Source organism: Trichosurus vulpecula, chromosome 4 (assembly GCF_011100635.1).
Source record: "Trichosurus vulpecula isolate mTriVul1 chromosome 4, mTriVul1.pri, whole genome shotgun sequence".
In the NCBI taxonomy this organism is placed as follows: domain Eukaryota; kingdom Metazoa; phylum Chordata; class Mammalia; order Diprotodontia; family Phalangeridae; genus Trichosurus; species Trichosurus vulpecula.
Genome location: NC_050576.1, coordinates 97,499,947 through 97,518,992, shown reverse-complemented (window position 1 = coordinate 97,518,992; position 19,046 = coordinate 97,499,947). Strand labels below are relative to the sequence as shown.

The 19,046-nt window shown below is 36.8% G+C and overlaps 1 protein-coding gene across 1 annotated transcript in view; it reads left to right on the top strand.

The window, feature by feature from the left end:
- DENND1B (DENN domain containing 1B) overlaps positions 1 to 19,046 on the top strand; it is a 388,444-nt gene that overhangs the window by 28,271 nt on the left and 341,127 nt on the right. The gene's annotated exons all lie outside the window — the stretch shown is intronic.

Sequence of the window (19,046 nt, the reverse complement as noted above, 5' to 3'; positions counted from 1 at the left end):
GATATTAGAAAGCAAAAGATCCACCTAACAAATTGAGTGGATTCCCTGTGAAGGTTTTTTAAGAAAACATGAACTAGCGTCAGACAGAGTAATGTTGCAATCTGCATCCTTGGAGATAGTATACACTTTGATTAAATCACGTATCTGGGGAAGTATTGAAGTATGTACCAGTTTTCTTCTGAGTGTTGGGGATGCAGAGATGGTAAAACAGCACAGATTTTTTTCCTTTGAGGAATTTACCCTTTAGTCGGGTGAATACATTAATACAAATGAACATATCTATAATGAGGATGCAGAAGAGGGTCAAAATTTTGATGTGGTGTGCAGGAATTAGGGAGAGCTTCATGGAGGTTTTAACATCTAAGCTGGGCCTTGAAGCTAAGAGTAGAATTTCAATAGGTGGATAAGTAGAGGGGACTATCTTCTTGGAAGGAAATGTATAGAAGCAGGAGAGGTCAAGTAGTTCAGTTTGATGATGGTATCTCAAAGAGAGGAGAGTAAAATAAGAAACAATGGAAAGATATCTTGAAAAAAAGAAGGGCATATCTACCAGGTTAAGGAGTTTGTCCTGTAGATAATTGGGACCCTGAAGATTTTTGATTCCACAAGTAAGAGAATCACAGATGTAAATTAGGAGGATTATTTTGGCAGCTTTGTTAAAGGTAAATTATAGAGGGCATGGAAAATTAGGAAGGTATGATAATAGTTGGTGTAGTGACAGTGTGGATAGTTGTGAAGAAATATCCACAGAACTTTGCAACTAGTTGTATGTAGGGGATGAAGGAGAGTGAAAAAGATTACTTTCACTTACTCTGTCTCTGTAGTATATGTGTTTGTCTGTTTCTCTGTCCATCTAGCTATCTATCTGTTATCTGTTGTTGTTTGTCAGCCATTCTCAAAGAGGACCAATGATATCAGGAGGATAAGTCTTGACTTGAAAGTGAATTGGACTTAAGTGAGGCAGGACTGTGCAAAGTCATTAGCCTCATTCTCTCCTCCAGAATCATCTGAGTCCAGTGGCAAGGCATAGGTCAGGAGGACTGGAGATGGTTCCACATGCAGTGGGAGACCCTGGCTTTTTTAAGCTAAGGTCTTTCCCAGGTCTCAGTTTGTCTGAGGCAACACCCATTCAGTGGTTTAAGGGTAGGTAAGAAATGAGGCAAAAGATAACCTAGTTTGCCTATTCCTCACAAAATCAATCTTGGAGGGAATCCTTGGAGTTTCTGGCCAGAATAGAAATAATTGCTATTTATCTCACTCTGAGCCATCAAAACCCAAACATCTAGCTATCTGTCTGTCATCTGTATCTAATTTCTCTGCCTTGGGCTCACTCTGTATTTCTAGGGGTACCTTTAAAGTATTTCGGGGCCTTCTAATACTATTGGATCAAGCCCCCACCCAACATATCTTCTCCAGTATCAATTGCGAGTGATAATTGCCCCAATATCATTTGCCAGTGCCAGGTCGTAGCTCCCCGGTGTTATTTAACCAGTTGATATTTCCTCTCTGCTCAATAAGTACTTAATATTAATTAGCTTTTACAAAGAGATATTTACTAAAGATATATTGCAGTAATCAGAGTACAAAAACACTTCCAAATTGGGGCATATTCTACCACCTTACCCCTGAGGAGCATGGACTCAAAGTGATTATTATTAAACATTTGCTCTACCATGTTGACTTCCAGATGTGGCAGAGCTGCTGGACAAGTTACTCTCTTGCCTTCAAGATATACTGTCTTGGCTGCTGGGAGATTTGCAGTTTAGGGCTGTATTGTTTCCTCACCCAACTGGATTGTCGTGACTGTGGTGTGTCATTACATATTTATAGAAACAGACTCCCCAAACATTCCTGTGGGTTGGTATCAGACAGAACAGATAGTACACGCTCAAAGCAGTGTGCTCCTATTGGCCAGTCCACAGTTATATATTTACCTAGTCACATATGTGTTCCCACTCCTATTAGGATGTGACCTCTGAGGGCAGGAACTGATTTTGCCTTTCTTTGTATGTCCAGCTTTTAGCACAATTCCTGGAACATAGTAAACATTAATAATTTCTTAGTGACTGATTGCTGACTTGGAGATTTTGAACTTCAGTGCCTGAAGGTGATGACATCAGTCCATTAGAGTTGATTGAATTGAGAGGCTGACATTGTCAGACCTGTTCTTTTGGAAGATTAAGCTGACATCTGAGTGGAGAATGAACTTCAGAGACTTCAGGAGAGACTTAAGGCAAGTAGGCCAATCAGAAGGCTTCTGAAATAGTCTAGGTGTGAAGGGATGAAAACTAGGGTTAGCTAGAGTGGTGGTAGTGTCAGAAGAGAGAAGGGTGTTATATGAGAGATGTGTATGTGTGATTGTCCATTTAAAATGAAATGGAATCTTTTTCTAAAATGGTTCTGCTCATATCAAGAAAGGGAGAGTGTAGTATTTCCCTGTACCCCTGCTTCCATAGAAATAACTGTAAACTGAGAATATAATATGCAAAAATTTTACTTCTGGACATGTAATATGTTTTGATATTTCTGCCATTGATGGTATGTATTTAAATTTGCTTGAAAATTCATAAAGTTTAAAATATATCTAATTAAAGCAAAATTTTATTTCCAACATTTGCACCTTTCCTTTTGCAAAAATCTTTTAGAAAAAGTAGTTAAATTTTGTTACAAATATTAGAAATTCTACCTCAACCTATAATTTGTTGCACTGACAGTAAATAGGGGCAACTCCTATCATTGGGATTCCTGGATCCCATGGAACTCCATCCAGTACTAACTGACTGACTTATTGACTGTAGCGTCTGAGAATCGAACAATGTGCTTCCTGTTTATAGTCAACCAATAGATTTACTCTTCCTTTACCAAAGTCATTTACTGAAATTATATAAGAACATGTTAATATAAAACATGGGAGTTTGGGAATATATTCCAAGACCTGAAGTGTATTCTCCCACAAATATACACACTGTCCATAGGAAGAGTAGGATAAAACTGAGAGTACAATGAAACACACAAGTAGGGGAAATGCCTGGCAAGGGGTTACTCACAACTCTTGTTACTTCAGGGCCTGGAAGTTCTTTCTTTTCTTAGAGTCCTCATGATGCTCCACTTGGGAGCCCTGCCATGAGGGCTCTTGCTCCCTGAAATTACCTCCTTTCTTGAATAGTGACTGTCTTTCCACTTCTCTTTTCCCTCCTGATGCCACATTGCATCTGCCGCATTATAGGCCTAACAGGACATCTAGATGTTTTGGTTAAAAGGTTTCTGACAGTCCTAGATACATCCACAATGGAATGATTATTTGATTAATATCAGGAAAGAACAGAGAGACAGATGTGGCCAGGTATTTCTAACTGCATAGAGGCTGGTAGGAGGTAGGGCAGCAATTCTTTCTTACCTCAGTCTTGAGGCTAGCTTTAAGTAATTCTCATGCTTCATAGCCAGAAAGAAAAAAAAGCACACAAAAAACAACACAAAACTTTAAGAGCCCATTACCTTGCGCTAAAATTACCCCTCAGTCAATAGCTTTTCTGGCTCAGCAGACACAGTACAGGCCTTTGTGTAGGCTGGAAGGAGCATCTCCCAAGGCTCCACAAGGTTGCCTGAAAGCTAGCAGAGAATATGTGTTCATGCTCTATATAGTCCACTAGTAAGTACAAACCTAAGTGTACTCTGTGCCTCTGTTACAGTTTTAATCAGAGTATTGTGACAGATTATAATTTAGTATAGAAATTTAAGCCAAGTAAATCAGTCATTATAAGAAGAAAACAAACCAAAAAAGCCTTGTCTGTTTTAGTAAGCAAACACTTACCGCTCTGCTTTCCAAAGAGACCATGGCAGCCAAAGGCAACTCCTGTTTAGAGTACAAACTTGTTTGTAAAGTCTTATAAAGAAGAATGATTGAGGATTATGAGTAGTGTTATTTCATGAAATATAAGTAGTAGAAGGAAAATTTTTTTAATGAAACCTTGGTAAGATTCTCAGCTAAGTAAAGTCATCTCAAGTGCATCTGAGGATAAAACAAGGAGAGCAAGCAGGGAAAAATGGGGAAAAAAGATCTGTACAGATATTTATACTCATTACTGTCAAGGACAGTGGAATTACTACTGCATTTGGCTTCTAACATCAGTCTCAGATTTGTTTCTTGAGGAAGTGGAAATGGCTCTGAAGAAAGCAAAAGCATGAAAAACAGCTGAAATAGGCCAGTTATTTTGCAGAGGAATCCGTACCAGAGGCAACATAATTTTGAATACGTAGGATTGATTCTTAGCAGATGTGAACAAAGAGAAAATACTAAATAAAGTAAATGAATAAATAAACATATGTTTAAAAAAATCAGGGGTGTTATTATTACTGAGAAAGGTAAACATTTTTACAAGAGTAATCTACACATGCATCAAGAGGATCATTGATATTCTCGTATTAGAAGGAAACATGCCAACTTTCCCAAGTAACATTCTGCAGTAGAGCAGATCTTTATCATCATACAGTTGACTGGATGATATAGTGAAGACAATCTCTACATGGTATAGTAAAAAGATTAATGGACCTGGAGTCAGGAAGACCCAAGTTCAAATGTGGCCTCAGACCCTTAGTAGCTGTGTGATCCTGGGTAATTTGCCTCAGTTCCCATTGTGAGGATCAAGTGAGAGAAAACTGATAAAACTTTGCAAACTTTAAAGCACAATATAAATACAGGCTTTTATTCTACTTATTGTTGAATCTGAAAAAAGCATTGTTTTGGTAGAGCAAAATGCTCCCCTAAAGGCTCTTCTACAGTGAGGTGTCTCTCAAGTGTACATCAAGATTATATGAGATTTCTTGGACTATGTAAAAGGGAGTTTTGTCTGAGAATTGTCTTGTTATTAGGGATGAAACAGGGAGACATATGCTTGCAAAGGGTTTTTGCTTCTGTCATGGAGATTGTTCTGCACTGAGTTCAATTTGAAGAGGGATTTCTTATAGATGATGAGGTCCTCCAGAGACTATTGTTTGTGAATAATGCTGTGCTGATCGTATCAAGCTCTGGACCATTGTCAAGCATCCTAAGTGAGAGCCATAATCTTGGAAGAATTTGTCATTCCAATCCACATTTGAAAAAGCAATTAGATGAAAATACTTCTTGTCTAGATACTAATGTATAGGTAGACTGGCAACAGATAGTGCCACCAATTTATCAGTGTATATACTTCTTAGACACACATTTCAAACGTGCAGTAAGCCAGGTCCTGGATGCGTGGGTTAATTGCCTTTGAGAGGTGACATAATGGCCTCAAGCTTCTTCTTGAAACCAAGAATCATATTTTTAATGCAGATATTCTACCAGTGATGTATAGCTGTGAGTTACAGAACTCTATCATCTCCCAAGAAATGAAGTTGAGGATCCCACGAAAGGGGATAAGATAAGCACATGGCGAATGTAAGCAGTCTGTAAGACATTCCAAACAAGGCATAATAAAGAAGTGCAGAAGCAGAGGCAAGGAAGTTGAAAACTCAAATCAATTTTTCTTTATTCAATTCTTTATCACAGTTTTATATTTGTGATATAATGATACTTTATGTCTGTGATATTAGAGAGAAAATGCTACATCAGGAGCCACAGGGATCATGGGATTTAGAACAGGAAGGGAACTTAAAGATCATGTAATTCAGTCTCCTAATTTACAGATAAATAAACTGAGGCCCATCCAGGTTAAATGACTTGTTCAAGATCCTATAGCTAGTTAAGTAGTAGAGCTCAGTTACAAATGCAGGTTTGTTCACTCCAAGTCTAGCATCTTTTCCCATATTGTTTAACAGTAGACCTGGCATTGGCTTGTCATCTGAGTCAGTAGATCTCAGTTCTGCTGCTTACTACTTGGGTGATCTTGGGCAAATTTCATTTAAATTCCTAATCAGTAAAATGATGGGACTGAACTAGATCCTCTGTAAAGTTCTAACTTTAGACTCTCTGAGTCATAGTGTTGATCTAGAGGGGTCTGCCCTTTTCATTTTCAGGTATATATACATATATAACAATGTATATATAACATAGATGTATTTATATATGTATCTGTATGTATATATACACATACCCATACATATATACATACATGAAACAAGCTCATTTTTTGATTTGGAAAAAGTCATTCATATGCATCCTCCCAGAAAAAAAAGAGATGCACTTAGGCATTCTCCTAGCCTCCCTCCCTCCCTCCCTCCTTCCTCTTTCGTAACTTGGATAGAAAAGTCAAGGAACCTGAGAGAAATAACTTTAGAAAAGTCAAACTAACTGCTGGCAGGAGCTCTTAGATCAGAAGAAATATATTATTAAATGTAGAGAGCTCTCTCTAATTATGAAATGAATAAGGACAGTGCTTTTGATACCAAACTATACTAATTTTCAGAGGCTTGAACTATATGTATATCTGTGATAAAAAAAATGTTAGTGTTTATAGCAGAGGCAGTAAACTGAAGCAAAGTGTAATGGAAAGGGATACCAGAGGGACTTAGATGACCTAAGTTCTGGTCCAATCACTGACTAGTCATGTGACCTATAGAAATCATTTTAAAACACTGAACATCAAACAAAAGGGACAATCCTCTCTATCCTGACTCTGGCCTAGGATTTTTGTGATGGCTAAATGAGATAATAAACTAGAAATCATTTTGCAAGTGATAAATAACAATAAGCTAATTGGTGTAGTATTATTCAGTCTGTATAGGTAGTTCATTGAAAAATGCCTATAAGTTCCAAGAAAGAGTCAAAATTAGTCATTAGGTTGACTAATGTTTTATTTTTAGTTAGATTAAGCATCATTACATATATAGGACAAAGACAGAGCATTTATGTCAGAGACACTCCCCACTCCCCAAAAAAATCAAAAAGCAAACAACCAAACACGGCATTCCCTTATTGAGGGACCAGAAAAGCTTTACTCAAGGGGAAAGGAAGCCACCATTTTTAAAGTTTGTGATATAGTTTCAGTTTGAAGAAGATACCTGGCAGAGGAAGGTCAAAAATATGTATTACCAGTATCCTGAAATGAGTGATAACTGATTTTTGGAGTACCCTGAGGATTTAATTAAAGATTAATGTCACCCACATGTACAAAAATATTTGTAGCAGCTCTTTTTGTGGTGGCAAAGAATTGGAAATTGAGGGGATGCCCATCAATTGGAGAATGGCTGAACAAGTTGTGGTATATGAATGCTGTTGTGTTATAAGAAATGATGAGCAGGTGGACTTCAGAAAAACCTGGAAAGACTTGCGTGGTCTGATGCTGAGTGAGGTGAGCAGAACCAGAACATTATACACAGTCACAGTCATGTTGTGTGATGACTAACTGATAGACTTAATTCTTCTCAGCAATGCAAGGTTCTAAGACAACTCCAAAAGGCTTATGATGGAAAATGCTATCCATATCCAGAGAAGGAACTACGGAGTCTGAATGCAGATTGAAGCTACTATGTTCTCATTCTCCTTCTCTCTCTCTCTCTCTCTCTCTCTCTCTCTCTCTCTCTGTCTCTGTCTCTGTCTCTGTCTCTGTCTCTCTCTCTCCCTCTCCCCCTCTCCCTCCCTCCCTCCCTCTCTCTCATTTCTTCTTTCTAGTGGTTCATCCCATTGTTTCTAATTCTTCTTTACAACATGACTAATGTGAAAATATGTTTAATGTGAATGTAAATGTAGAGCCTATATCAGATTGCATGCCATCTTGAGGGGAGGGAGGTGGAGAAAATTTAAAACTCAGACGTTTGTGGAACTGAATGTTGAAAACTAAAAATAAAAAAAGGATTAATGTCTAAAGGAGTAAGTAGGAACATAATGGTACTTTTTCAAGAGTTGAAAAAAAGCCCAGATATATTTCTAAAACGTTTAGCTTGAAGTCATCCGTCCTCAAAGCTGCCAGTGGGCGTAACACTGATGGGGCTGAGGAAAAGGGGATTCCTGATTCTAAAGGAAAGGAAATGGAGTAACATTTCAGCAAGGCTGGAAATATAATAAAGACCTAATAAATGTTTGTCGATAGGGATTGATTAAATTGCTTCTGCATCAAAACTTTTTGTTCCTTTATACATTATTCTATATGGCATTTTCTTTCATGGTATATATATATATATATATATATATATATATATATATATATATATGCTATACAGTTATATTTTGTCAATAGAGTTTAATTTGCTTAAGAATATTGTCGGCTTGCCTGCATTCAGTGGAAGTTTCTCCCAGAAGAAACTGGTGCTGACTGGCAACATACTATAAAGAGTATTCCCTAGACATATGTCAGATTTGTGGTGTTGTATTAGCAAGGCAATAAACACAACATCGATGATAATTGTGAATATGCCTATGTAGTTCTCTATCGCAAAATATGAGACTCTCCATATAGAAGGTAGAAGTAAAACATTTATTCAGACACCAGAGGACCAGATCCCATAACCAGTAAGTCCAACCCCTCCAAGTAGCAACCAACTCCCAAAAGCAGTAAGCCCACTTTATCACAACTTAAAGGAACTGAAAACACAGTATCACAGCATGGAGCCTCACTATCCCAAAACCATCCACCCCGTGCTGGGGCCTTCCCACAAATATACTCACAGCACAACCACCACATCTGCTTTCTCTCTCTCAGTTCTAACTGCTCTCTACCCGAGCATTTCCTGTGACGTACTTTCCTTTTCCTCTCAGCAAGCTCCTCCCACCACATATGACTTAGGTTTCCTGTGATGTAAGCAGGTCACATGGCCTATTAAGGGATGGGAAAGACCTTCGAATCTAAATTGTCATTACAGGTGTAATTCTTGTTTCATTCACCATTTGAAGTATAACCTTGGATAAGTCATCTAACTTCTTTGAGCCTATTGCCTCATCGGTCAAATAGATCTATCTACCCTACCTGTATCGTGGAGATATTATGAAGAACATATGAGGTGATAAACATGAGAAAAGATATTGTGAGTAGCAGAGCGCTATATAAATGTACATTATGTTACCTAGAATGAATGAAAATCATCTAGTGGAAGTAGAGGACCTTTGTAGAAGGGTACTCATGTCTATCAGAAATCCACTGGTGTAGATACTACAGTTTGTGCTTCTTTGGTTTTATTAATTAGGATCCAAAAGTCTTGCTCTATTTTTAGGTATTGTTTGAATTTGCCTCAACTTGTGCTATACTATGATAATGTTAGGGACATGGCGGCATTGAATGTAAATTCAGGTGATCTATTTAGAACTCTCTGCCACCTAGAACACTTGCTCCTCAGTGTTTGGAGTGACAAAGTTTCCCCTGTCCTGATTATCACAGGATCTTGGAGAGTAGGGGCTGCAATTAATTGATATTTTCTTCTGTCTTATAGTTGGCAAACGACAACATTCTATTACCATTTCCTCCTTGTGATTCAAATCAAGGCAGTAGCGTTTATTAAGCCTACTTTGTGCCAAGCACCATGCTAATAAGTGCTAATTCAGAGATGCTAAAGCAAAAAGCTTTTTCCCTGGCTGCCTGTCCCTGAACTCTCATTTCTTTCTTAGCATTGTTCTTCTGGACGCCATATTTACTTTTGTTCTTATTCCCTCTGGAATGTCTCTATTGTTAAGAAACACCTCTTCTTAGATCTCTTCATCTCATGCATTTTTTTTCTGGTGCTAATAAAAATCTGAATTTTTTCTTTCCCTTGTATACCCTCCCCTGCTCCAAAAGCAACAAACAGCAGATAACTTAGCTCTGTCCTGAACTCTTTCATCTTTAAGACTATGCAAATATCAATTGTTCTTTCCTCATCATCTTTTCTGATGGTGTTAGATAGAAATGTTCTTTAGGCTCATTTAAAGCATTTTTGGTATACCAGTAACATAGGATAACATGGATGATATATATCTCTTCCTGTTCCCACATGATTTTGATATCCTTGGCTAGGTCACTATACTTTGAAAGCTTTTCCTGCTGTGTGACTTGGTGATTATTTGGAATGGTGACATCTGTTAACAATTTTTTTATTAAGTTTATATGAATCAATATTATGTTCCAACAGTTGTGGACCACAGTTTTATCTGTGAATGGTCCATCTGTAGTATACTTTATTGGTTGAGTCTTCCAAGATATTTTGAAGTCTATATTGGTAACATGGAGATTTGTCATGTTAGTTCCTAAAAGATAGCAATATAATAATATATAATAAAAGATAGATGTATAATTCTAGCTATCATATCATGTTTTGCTAGGTATTTGATAGATACTAAATTTTTATGACTTATAGCAGTGTGTTGCATGGTATACTATTTCTTCGAACAGTCTACATTGAGATCTAAGTTCAAGTTTCTTAAGGATAACAACCTGTTGTTTCTGGGCGCAGTGGTCTCATCTAAGTCCCTCTGTTCCCGTAAATAAATCTGTAACCATTGTTGGCTAACTTCACACACATGTTGTTTACATGTTGTACTGTTTCATTCCACTTTTGAATCTTGGCCTTTTCATGGGTTTCGTCGGGTTGTAAGCCACCATGGACATTTTTGACAAATCCAATAGGATATCCCTGTTAACAGCTTTTATTTCAGCTTGATCATGTTTGCTTATTCCAGAAATATTTTTAGAATTTTAGTTCTGTTTCAAATGAGGTAATATTTATAAAAAGCTTATTAGCACAGTTTCTGGAATATGGGAGGCACTTAATAAATGCTTGTTGCCTTTCCCCTTGTAGTTTTTTTTAACTTTTTTTATTATATGTTCTAAGAATATCTATCAATTCTCTTTCTTCTCTTTGGAGTGGAAAATTTATCTTTCTGTAGCTGCTTTAGGATGAAGGGCCCTATGCTTTAATATTGTGTGGGTTTTTGTTCTAATACTTTCTACATCTATTATGGTCCTTTTTACAATTTCAAAAATGTACATTAAGATTGGTATTGCATGTCTTAATTGCTTTAAACATTTTCTTCCTGTTCAGCTTTGATTTCAGAGTGCCATTAAATCTCTTAATACATTTAGCCACCCCACAATCTCTGTTATCTTTCTGTGTGTGTCTTGCTTGGAGGAGACACTGCTTTGGTCTTTGTAGCTTTCACCTTCATAAGTTGGTTCAAAGTGACTTCTGGATTCAAGCTTGAAGCCATGATGAGGATGATAATGATAATGATTTCAAATCCTACTGTATACCTCAAAGTACTACATATCATTACTTGTTTTCTCTTCCCTAGGTCTAGTTTCTGAGGAAGAGTTGGTTCTTCTTGTCAAGAGTTAACCTCTGTTCTTGTGCTTTTGATTGCATCTCCTCTTATTTCTGCTTGGAACTTGCTTCCTTGATCTTTGTTGTTCATCCTTCATTCTCAAGGAGGACCATCAAGGCATCACTTTCGTGGTGATTATTAATCTTTCTCTTATAGTCATTCATTCCTGATGTGCTTACAAGCATGTTCATCCCTCCTCCATATGTAAAAAACCAAAACCAAAACTGTTTACTTGACCCTCATTCTCTATCCTATTTCTTCTCTAGTCTCTGACAAGCTACTAAAAAGATTAATCTATTCCTCTTCCTTTTCACACTTATTTCAGTAGGTTTACTCTTAGAATCAGGCTTCTGATCTGTATACTCTTCTGAAATTGTTCACTGCTAAATCTAATGGTCTTTCCTCACTTTTCATCTTAATTGATTTTTCTGTCCTTTTTAATGACATTTATGACTTCTACCTGGATACCGTTTTCTCACTTCTGTGTCATAATTGTTCTTTCCCGGTTTTACTTCTAATATCCTAGCCATGTTTCAGTCTCTTTTACTGTTACATCCTTTTATCTCTCATTCCCTAAGCTTAGACAACTGTTTCAACAATCCAGCTAGCAGCTTCTGTCGGGGTGTAAGATCCACCAACAACCAGCACCCAGAAAGTTGCCAACACAGGTCCTTTTGATATGCTTTACTTAAGGAAAGCAACATTAGGGGTTAACAGTCTTACTTTAATCCAGCATACAAATAACATCCACCTAGTTCAGGGGAAAAAGCCAGTACCCTGAATTACAGACCAAATACAATTCGTAGTTATCAATATCTGAGTGTTCAGCCGGGGAGCTCTGAGAAAGAATGCCAACCTCTGCGCTGGCGTGGAGAAGTTCCCCACCCCCAGTATCACATCAGATACAGATTAGTGACTCCCAATTGTCTCAGTGCTGAGAAATACAAAAACATCCCACTTTATTTGCCCCATTCAAACAAAGGCCAGAATCATTAAAGGTCAACAGCAAAAAGGCCCACCTTAATTACTATTACAGCAACCCTCAAGGTTTTGCTATGAGTTCTCTTCTTAGTCTACATTCTTTCTTTTGTGTTTCTCTAAGGTCTCATAGATTCAGTAATAATCTTTACAATGAGAATCCTGAATCTGTACTTTCATATACTCAGCTATATCTGCAATCTCTTTGATCTGGATATACCCTTCCAGTGATAGAAGTCATAACCCAACCATCCCTGCTCATTCTTTGTTACTCTTGACCATATTATCCAAAATTCTGGGAGGTCTTCCTTAATTTCTTTTGTTATTTAAGAGAATACCAGTGGAGCATTTGGGTTATCTATCTGTCTTCCTTCCTCCTTGATGTTTTACTAATCAAGTAAAGAGGAGTCAACAAGCATTTCTTAAATACTTACTCTGTGTCATGTACTGTTATAAATTCTAGGAGTGCAGATGTAGGCAGAAAGACAGTTGCTATCATCAAAGAGCTTGCATTCTAATAGGGGAAGACAACACATGTAAAAGGAAACTGAAAAGGGATTGAGGAGGGAGCTAGAAAGAAACATGGGATACTATGGAGAAAGTCCATAGTCAGAAATGGAACCCAGAGAGAAATAAAGACTTGTCTGGGCAATTTTCTTAAAATGGAGATTGTGGGAGGAATAGACCTATCAGACGAAGGGGCCTTAGGGGCAGAGGTTCCTTCCAGAGGGGCACTGGAAGATACTTCCTGTATGAGAAGGCCAGAGACAAAGTGAACTTCCAGGGCTTTTGTGGCATTCTGGGGAAAGTCTAGGGAGCCAAGAGTGAAGCATAGAGAGAAATTAAGATGTGGTTGACCTGGCAACTTTCCTTAAAATGGTGGTTTTGGAAGAAACTGACCAGCTCATCTCTTCTTATCATTCATTTTCCTCATGCCAGTATGTTTTTCTTCTATATTCCTGTGCTGTAGCCTCTTTTTACTTATCATGTACTGCTTCATTACTATCTTTGTGATTTTCAATTTCAGCTTTTAGAGACATGCGATTCATGACTTGAAGTCATATAGTAAAACACAAGTGTGCGTGTGCGTGTGCACGCACGCGTGCGCACACACACACACACACCCCTCTAATGTTGTGATTTCATTGGAAACTTCCAGTGAGGAAACTTACTCCACCAATGCAAACTGGCAGTTCTTCAACTTGTGGTCTTAGCTGGCCTGGGACATTAGGAGGTTAAATGTATTTATATCTCTGCAACATCTTTTTGTATGCATCTTCGCTTCACTTATACAACAACCACTCTCCTTTAGACCCTCAGTAACTTGCTTGGATTATTGAATTAGCCTTTTAATTGTTTTCGCTGCTTCAAGTCTTTCCCATTCTAATCCTTCTTCCATACAACTGTCTGATTTTCTTAAATTATAGATCTGATAGTTTCTCTTTCCCTACCTCTCATTCCAAAAACTCTGGTGAGCTCCATATTACCTCTAGAATAAAATATAAACTCTTCTGTTTGGTGTTTAAAGCTCTTCACAATCTAGACCATCTTCACTTTCTAGTTTTATTATACCTTACTTCCCATCACAAACCACTGGTGTAACTATACTGGTACCCAACTGCTAGTGCCTTCCCCTCTAGGGTTACTTTACATCTCGTGTGTGTGTGTGTGTGTGTGTGTATATCTCCACGTCCCAGGCCTGGGCAGGTAGCTTCAAGTCATCCCTGCAAGGTCCCCTTCCAGCCCCTGCCCACATTCCTCACCACTCTAATCTCTTTCTAGCTGTGAAGCATAATCTGGATTTCCTATGTGACTATAAGATTAAGTGGTGATGTACCCTTGAGTCCCATCTTTTCCATTCTCATCCCTTATGTGGTTTCACACCTGTTCATACTCCTCCTATCTTTCCTTTTGTGTCCTTACCACTTTGTTGTGTTTTTTGATCATGAGCCTGAATTTACTCAGACTGTTTAGCTGGGGAGAAAACATACAAATGACTGCTTGGCTTTGTTCCCTTGTATCTGACCTGTGCTTTTAGAGGGTCTTGGGGTTCCCTCCTGTGCCCAGAGGCCTCTTAGGCCTAGAGCTGAAGATTACATATCCTATCCCACACTCTTTAGGGCTCCTTGCTAGGTGGAAATCAGGTATACATCGGGCTAGGTGATTGCCTAGCTAAGTCCTAAGTAAAAAGGTGTCCGTTGTCAGTCCCAATTTAGTTCTCTTTGAGCTTCATGTCTGATTGGTGACTCTCCCCTGGATGCACTAGCTTCTTTTGATTTCTTCTTGGACTGGCCACAGTGTGAGAAGATCATTATTTAAAGAGAACTCCCTATTTGAACAAAAATCCAATTAATATATTAATCCAAAATAAACCCAGTTGCACCTTGACTTTTTTCCCAAAACTATGATGTAAAGGTAAAAGCCACCAAAAAATCGTAATGCAAAAAAGTTGTAATGAACTTTGAACCTAGGAACTGTTTTACTTTGTATCTCCAGTACTTGTATTAGACCCTTTATTTTTTTTTTGCCTCCATCCCCTTTTGTACACACACACACACACACACACACACACACACACACACAATCACCCTAGTTCAGACCCTTGTCACTTCTTTTTATTTTAACTTTGCAGTGTGTCTCCCTGATTCTAGTCTCTCTTCTTTCTAATTCACCACCAATTCAGCTGGCAAAATAATCCTCCTAAAGACAAATCTGAGTATGTAATTTTCTTGTGTAATCTTCTTGCTTCTAGGATAAAATTCAAATTTTTTAGCTTGAAATTTGAGGATCTCCAAACTCTGACTCAAAATGTACTTTTCTAGCATTATTTTACTTCATCTTGAATTATTAATCAATAAGCATTTCTTAAGTACCTACTGCATTCAGGTAGTCTGCTAGATGCTATGGATATAGACAAAAGTGAAAGTGTGCCCTTGAGGAACTTATAATCTAGCTGGGAGAGACAAAATTTATGTTTATAGGAATATATAGAATACATATTAATGCCATTATTAACACAAATTATTTTAAATCAAAAGCATACATGTTATGGGAGGCAATGTGGATCTTCTGATAATAACTCAGCTAATAGAAAAGCCTATTTTTGATGTTTAAAAGAAATAGGATAATAGACTGAGGGTCAGATAGCTTCTTTTGTGTGATTATTGTTCATAAAGAAAATTTAATAGGTTTTTAATAAAATGATTATTAAATTCAGAGATAAATTACTTTATGCAATAAAGAGATGAACACACATAGTTTTCCTCTTTACATTTGCTTGATTTTTTTTATTCACGTATTTATTGTTATTGGTATTCTAAGACTAAAATGGGTAATAAAGAACTGGTCCAGCTGCTTTTGAAGGCTTCACTTAAAGCTAATAAGATACCAAAATTTCTATTTGCACAGAGGAAAATACCATAGTTTTCATCATTTGCTTGTTCAAATGATTTTGTTGAATGTAATATTTGGAATCTTTGTATAAGGCCCAACTGACTTTCATTGCTTCCATTTTACAAGATTGACTTGATTAAATTCAGGAAACATTTTTGAGGTACCTATTATGTGTACAACACTGAGGATGCAAAGAAAAAAAATTAGGCTTTGTTTTCAAGGAGATTACATTTAACAATATGTACCCAGGTAAATAAAGGAGAGAGAGAGAGAGAGAGAGAGAGAGAGAGAGAGAGAGAGAGAGAGAGAGAGAGAGAGAGCACTACGAGGAAGAGTACACTAATAACTGGGGGTGTCCCCAAAATCTTTGCTTAGTGGTTGATACTTAAGCTGAACATTGAAGAAAGAGGAATTCTAAGAGGCAGAGGTTAGGAAAGAGTGCATTCCAAGCACAGAGAACAGCGTGTATGAGGGCAATGAGATTGGACATGGAATGTTGAATTCAGAGAACAACTAATAGGCCAGTTTGTTTGGAATGTAGAGTGTCTGAAAAAGAGTAATATGAAGTATCAGAAGTAGTTTTGGGGCATATAAAATTTTAAGTAACTTCTGTGTGGATGAGTGGTGTCTTTCAATTAGGGCTCAAAAAAGCCAAATGTGACAGTGTTCCTAAATGTTCTAATTTAGTTACAGCTCAGGTTGCTTAGTTATTGTAATTTGGAGCGAGAGACAGGACACAAGACAAAGTCTATAGTGTATAGGGTGGAAGTGCTACATATACAAATAGTATACTTATATGCTCATCACTGTAGTTAAATGTCATCATAGTTAAATGTAGTTGAACATTATTAAATGTTTAATGTCATTAAAAAAATCTGAAAATTAGATGGTCAGATTGAAGCTAAGAAATTGCCTCTTGTTGCACAATTTATACTGTATCATTATAGTATATTTCCTTTTAAGATTCCCATGTATGATATTTCCATACATATATTTATGACGTATGAAATTGATGTATGTATATATATATATATACATGCATACATATACATACGTATAAATGTACAATTTTTTCACTTAACGCTATGTAAATATGAGGCAACTTGCTGAGATTCTTTTTGCCATCCTTTATCCCCATTCAGTTTGTTCCTTTCCATGTATAGAATCTGGCGTGTTAAGTGAAAAACCATTACATAATAAAATTAATATGAGATGGAAACTTTGAGTCATGTATAGTGAGATTCTAGACATTAATGCTCTAAAAATTACTGCACATATAAAAATGTTATGACAGGGGCACTTAACTGTCAGAATCATCCATTTTGCATTTCATAATGTTCTCTATCTCTTATTTGGTCATAAATTCTTCCCTTCTCCATAACCTGACAGGTAAACTATTTCTTGCTCTCCTAGTTTGCTTATAGTATCAAGTCTTTATATCTACATCATGTACCCAGTTTAACTTTATCTTGGTATAGCGTGTAAGGTGTTGGTCTATGTCTAGTTTATGCTGTACTGTTTTCCAGTTTTCCCAGTGGTTTTTGTTAAATTGTGAGTTTTTTTTCTAGAAGCTAGAGTCTTTGGATTTATTGAATAGTAGATTACTATAGTCATTGACTATTGTATCTTGCATACCTAATCTATTCCACTGATCTACCACTCTATTTTTCCACCAGTACTAAGTAGTTTTGATGATTGATGCTTTAAAATACAATTTAAGATCTGGTACAGGTAGGCCACCTTCCCTTGCATTCTTCTCATTAATTCCCTTGATATTTTGGACTTTTTGTTCTTCCGGATGAATTTTGTTATTGTTTTTTGTAGCTCTAGATAATAAGTTTTGGTAGTTTGATTGGTATGGTTCTGAATAAGTAATTTAGTTTAGGTAGAATTGTCATTTTTATTAAATTAGCTCAGCCTACCCATGAGCAGCTGATATTTTTCCAATTATTTAGATCTAACTTTATTTGTGTGAAAAGTTTTTTGTAATTGTGTTCATACAGTTCCTGGGTTTGTTTTGGTGGGTAGACTCCCAAATATTTTATAATGTCTACTGTAACTTTAAATGAAATTTTCTTTCTATCTCTTGCTATTGGGCTTTGTTTATGTGTAAAATTGCTGATGATTTATGTGGGTTTATTTTATATCCTATAACTTTGCTAAATTTGTTTATTCAAGTAATTATTTACTTGTTTCTCTAAGTATATCATATCATCTGCAAAGAGTGATAGCTTTGTTTCTTCTTTGCTTATTCTAATTCCTTCAATTTCTTTTTATTCTCTTATTGCTGAAGCTAACATTTCTAGTACAATATTGAATAACAGTGGTGATAATGAATATCCTTGTTTTGCCCTTGATCTTATTGGAAATGCTTCTAGGTTATCCCCATTACATATAACGCTTGCATTAACTTAACTGTAGAAATGATCCTTGTATATATTTTATGAACTAATTTGACCTGTCATTTGTTATGTGAAATGATGCTAGTATTGTGGCTTGTAGTAGTCTTTTATGTTAGTTCTTGTTACTTGTACTTCCTTCGAGTGAAAGTGGCCTCATGAGAATCACACTGTACAACGATTTACTTGCTGTTTGTTTATAGTCTTGAAACATGCCAGGGGTTGGTATCTTTTTGTTAGGAGGAAATAAACAGCTTTTATGTCAAATGCTTTGAAATACTTTTTGTTCACAGAAAATTCTTTATCTGTCCCATGTAAATGAATGATTGATTGGATTCACCAGTTAGACCACGTAACTGACATATTTTGCTTTGGGTAAAACTTTATGATTTAGGGGTTATAGTGTATAAGGGGCAGCCAAGTAGTTAGAAAGTCACTGGAGTGCCTTTCTCCATGTACTCGCAGCTTCTGACTATTCTCATATTTGTTACAGCACTTACTTTGTCTGAACTAGAGGTTCATAACTCTTTTTGTGTCATGAACTCCTCTGGCGGTCTAGTGAAGCCTGTGGATCCTTTCTCAGAATATTTTTAAATATCTAAAATAAAATACATATGATTACTGAGAAAACCAATTATATTGCAATAAAGATGTAATTTTTTTCCTAACCAAGTGGGTGCCCAAGTTAACCCCTAGTCTAGACCCTCCCTCCCTGCCCTTTTTCATTCTATCTTGTTTTATACTAATTTGTATACATAACATTTTCTACCCTTTATATAGCACAATGCATTGTATTTAGTTAATGGTACTTAAAGTTGTTTTTTGAGAAGTCCAGGCATCCTGAACCAGGGGGTACTTGGACAAAATCCAAGCTCCATCTTTGTTAGTCTCCTTACTCTGACATAATCTACTACTATGTACTATCTACTACTAATCTGCTACTATGAAATCTGATATTAATTGATGATTTTGTAGTAAAAGCACCAAATGCCTAAGTTAAGGTTTTGCTTAACATTAAAAGGGAAAAATTGCTCCATACACTGAGCAGTTCTGCTTGGCTTTCTGTGCTC